We start from the raw sequence: 4,972 nt of genomic DNA, 5'->3' as shown, positions 1-4,972 counted from the left end.
ATTTGATGGATTTCTTAGTTTTCCAATTTTATTAGTTTTAGAAATTTAAAATCAGACTAAAAAATAATTCATGTTAATTGTAGAGTTCTATGAAAATACACAAAAGCATCCATTGTCTCTGTGTGTGGATAAAAATTTCTATGAAGTTCTTGTAACTCATTTTGCAAACTGCCGTTTACTTTGAAGATTTCACCACGTGGTATGCCAAGTGCTCCAAACAGTCCTACTTCTCTTTTCCTTACCACAATTTATTATAAGTCTCTTCTCTGGTCTAGATATAAGAAGAAGAAAAATAAGTGACCAACTGAAAAATCAGCACTCATTCAATAGACCAGCTATTCTTTATCATGGCTGGGAATTAAATTCAAATTTTAACAAAATAAAGATCTCAGGACTATAGACTTGGAGGATCTGGATAAGTGGATCTGGGTTAAGATCCAGCTTTCTGTATTTTTTATAAAATCCCTAACAGTGATTATGATGTGTATCCAAAGAGAAGAGCCACAGTATTTAAGAAACAACAGCAATAATTTATTATAACTAATTCAAATTCTGAGCCTCTATTACAGTAAGTAGACATCAGCGGCAAGGTCAAAAACCTTCATTTCTTATTTATGAGGTGTATAAAATTGGGCTCTCTTTCACTTGACAAAACATGAGAATGCATCAGTTGCATAGTTTGAATCCCACATTAGCTTTCTATATTTCTTATTTACCAAAATTTGTCAAAGGTCATGATGACTGGCAGTTTGTCCTAATTTTCTCTTTATTAATAATTTGTTTTTTTATTCCTTTTACTTGACAAATTATTTAATTTCTGTCTTTCCCATCTGACCATGAACTCCCTTAAGGCAGGGACCATATCTATCTTGTTCACTGTTGTAGACTCAGCAGACAAATCAATGCTCGGCACACAGTAAGTGTTCAATAAATGCTGTTGCATGAATGAATCAAATGACCATCAAAGGTACTAGGGGAAGACAGTTTTGTTTTTTTTTTTCTTTTTAACATCTTTATTGGAGTATAATTGCTTTACATTGTTGTGTTAGTGGCTGCTGTATAACAAAGTGAATCAGCTATACGTATACATATATCCTCATATCCCCTCCCTCATGCATGTCCCTCCTACCCTCCCTATTCCACCCCTCTAGGTGGTCACAAAGCACCGAGCTGATCTCCCTGTGCTATGTGGCTGCTTCCCACTAGCTACCTATTTTACATGTGGTAGTGTATATATATCAGTGCCACTCTCTAACTTCATCTCAGCTTACCCTTCTGCCTCCCCATGTCCTCAAGTCCAGTCTCTACGTCTGTGTCTTTATTCCTCTACTGCCCCTAGGTTCTTCAGAAACATTTTTTTTCTTTTAGATTCCATATATATGTGTTAGCATACAGTATTTTTTTTTTCTCTTTCTGACTTACTTCACTCTGTATGACAGACTCTACGTCCATCCACCTCACTACAAATAACTAATTTCGTTTCTTTTTATGGCTGAGTAATATTCCGTTATATATATGTGCCACATCTTCTTTATCCATTCATCTGTCATTGGACACTTAGGTGTCTTCTATGTCCTGGCTATTGTAAATAGTGCTGTAATGAACAGGGTGATACATGAGCCCTTTTGAATTATGGTTTTCTCAGGGTATATGTCCAGTAGTGGGATTGCTGTGTCATATGGTAGTTCTATTTTTAGTTTTTTAAGGAACCTCCATGCTGTTCTCCATAGTGGCTGTATCAATTTACATTCCCACCAACAGTGCAGTGGGTTCTGTTTTCTCCACACCCTCTCCAGCATTTATCATTTGTAGATTTTTTTTTTTTTTAAATATGGTGACTTTATTTCTGTCTTCTTACAGTCCCCAGTATCACATCTGGTAAGAATCTTCATATCTATAACACAAAAATATCTCAAGAAAGCATGTTACAAGACAGTATATATAAGCAACAGTTTGGCAGAATTCTAGTTCATATTCCCCCACCAAAAAAATTTTTTTAATTCAAAAATGACAGTTAACTTTATCTAACATATGTTATACTTACTACTTAAAATACCACGCTCTAGTTAAATAATTCATCAACAACACTGTATACAAATAAAATATTACACAAAATATATTTAAGAAAATGTTTTGGTATTTGATCTGCACAATTAATAAAAACACAGGCACTTCTACACTGAGACAGGAAAGCAGTCACTACTCAGGATAATAGTTTTGTATAAGCAACACGTAACCATATGGCAAGAATAGAATTCTGCAATTTTAAACTGACAAACCACTGATAAAAAGGTCTGCCACTTCAATCTTTTCACTTAAAGTTCAAAAGTTACATATGCTTTCCTGGTTCACAATGAAAAATCATAAACACAATATGGTTGCCAGGGTCAATTCAGTCTTCAGTTTGAAGATTATGGAATCATACTCATTATTTTCAAATACTAAAAAAGAGAGACCTATCACAACACCACCCAGCAAACCAAATTCAAGATAGTTAAGCTTTCTCCTTATTATGACCATAAGACCATAACAAGATAAACTGGATGAATGTCACACAGTGATTCCCATTTTGCAAAACTGATTGATTAGATTAACACAAGGAAATGTTGCGGCAGCAGGAAATTTCAAAAGAAGTCAATTTTTCTAGACAATTTAAAAAGTTCATCCAAATTTCATGAAAATATTATTCCATTTCACAAAAAGCATTGAGTCATATATAACAATGTCTTTGTAGCCAATAGGTTTATGAATACCTAAATCCCAGATAGTTCACTCATTATAATGGGAAATAGGGTTATCATCATATGAGAGCAAAACAAAAATAAGACAAAAATAACACGATCAAATTCCAGAAACATGATTTCAGATGACAAGGGGGACAAGTTAGAAAACAATGACCACTAGCCAGCAGGAAGGGTCAGAACCATTCGTCCTGTCATATCCTACATAAAAATTAAGATCTTCTGATTTACCTCTTCAGAAAGTACTACACTGAAAGGTTTAGAGACCCTCATATGGATACTACTCATAAAGGCAATTTTGATGGTTTTACATAGAAATTACCTCTAATGTGAGAGAACATAACATGGGAACTATTCGAGATACATCTTTCTATGCAAAATTTAGTTTGTACATAATTTAGCAACTTAAATAAGCATTTTGCAACCGAGACCAAATATCAATCATCTCTTGAGGTTTTCTAGTATGTAGCAACATCAAACCTACATAGGAACAAATGTTATTCCTGTTTTTCTCTTCTATATCAAATGTCCTGAAGCCTTTGTGTTTCTCTGGAACGAGGCCAAGTTTCTGAAGGCACATTCCAGTATAAACATCATCGATGGGGTAGAGAAGGACCTGGTCAGTAACATTGTATAGCCTTAGAGCCAGGTGGCTGGAGTAGAGGAATCCACCTCCCCCCTGCATAAGGCGGGTAGATGCCAGTGTAAAGAACTTCCGGGGGACGTAGTACTTCAGTTTCTTATCCTGACGAGGTCCAGCATTGGGAATCACATCAACTATAAACAAATCTTTGGCTTTGTTCTTGGATAAGCTATTCAAGTGATTCAGGATGTGACGGGTGTTCACAAAAATATCATCATCGCCCTTAGAACACGAACTCAGCATTTGGGCAGGAAGTGCTCACCCACCTGAGAAAGAGTACTTCTTTCAGAGATGAATTGAAGGTGTCTCTGTAGTTCCACATAAGAATGTCTTGGTGCTTCTCACTCTCAAATTTCAGCATATCTGAAAGGTCAGGATGGTTGTCCTCTGCGGGGGTCTGGCCCAGTAAGAAGACTCGCACCACTGTTTGGTTCTGCACATTGGTTTCTTTGCCCCAGGATTCCCAAATCGCTTGCCTTCTATCGAAATGTGAAGTAAGGGACTTAATCGCCAGCAATAAGAAGGGCTTCTTTTCACACTTATCTGGTTGATCTATAAGCAGTGAATAATTTCAACATCTCAAATACAACAGAAAGTCTTTAAATCTGTCTGGCAAACTGTCTAAACCTGAAACTACTGATGTGACCCTCAGGTCAGGTTCACTATAATTCAGATGGCTTATGTTGGAAAATCCGTATGCTTCCCCTGTCTGGTTAGCTAACATGTTCAAAATGGGATTGTTCCTCCTGTTCAGCTTTTCGTGTTCCCTGTTCCAATATGCCTTGGGAGGGTCAGATATCTTCCAGAACTTTGGGTATTATTACTTCCCCTTTTCCATTTTTATCTTGGCTACTGCTTTTGGAGACTGCCACAATCAAATAAATGAAGACATTTACCATCATCAGGATTCCCAACAACTTTATTCTTCGACTTCCAACACTCATTTCTCATATCTTGTCCGGGAACAGCTCTTGCTCAGCGGGGCCGGGGCGGGCGATCACAGCTGCATCCGCGTCCCGGCAGCTCCGCCGGGCTGGCAGCTCTGCGGGGCTCAGCCCGGCGACTGCAGCCGCTGCTCTCGCTCCATGCGTTGCACCCGCGATGGGCGGCTGGTGGTGTCTGAGATGGGACTGCTCGTCCTCGGCTTGGCCCCGGCTCAGCTCACCTCCGGCGTTTGTTCTATTTTTAATTTTTTGAGGAATCTCCATACTGTTCTCCATAGTGGCTGCACCAATTTACATTCCCACCAAGAGTGCACGAGGGTTCTCTTTTCTCCACATCCTCACCACTTGTTATTTGTTGTCTTTTTGATAATACCCATTCTGACATGTATGAGGTGATGTCTCCTTGTGATGTAAATTGGTAGCACATCTTTAAAGGGTAGTTTGGCAGTTTCAAATTTTTAAATGCATATACTTTGGACTTGATAATTCTACTTGTAGGAATTTATCCTACAGACATAGTCGCATGTGTTCTCAAAGACACATATGGGAATATTTATGCCAACATTCTTTTATAGTAGCAAAAGATTGGAAGCCCTTCATACAGAACTGGTTAAATAAATTACAGTGCATCCATATGATAGAAT

The 4,972-nt window shown here is 37.8% G+C and overlaps 1 pseudogene; it reads right to left on the bottom strand.

Moving 5' to 3' along the window:
- Positions 1-3,138: 3,138 nt before the first annotated feature.
- LOC133093560 (N-acetyllactosaminide beta-1,3-N-acetylglucosaminyltransferase 2-like) lies at positions 3,139-4,328 on the bottom strand (annotated as a pseudogene).
- Positions 4,329-4,972: the final 644 nt, after the last annotated feature.

Source organism: Eubalaena glacialis, chromosome 6, assembly GCF_028564815.1.
Source record: "Eubalaena glacialis isolate mEubGla1 chromosome 6, mEubGla1.1.hap2.+ XY, whole genome shotgun sequence".
NCBI classification, from domain to species: domain Eukaryota; kingdom Metazoa; phylum Chordata; class Mammalia; order Artiodactyla; family Balaenidae; genus Eubalaena; species Eubalaena glacialis.
Note: the sequence above shows the minus strand (reverse complement) of the source record. Positions and strands in the feature narration are given on the sequence as shown.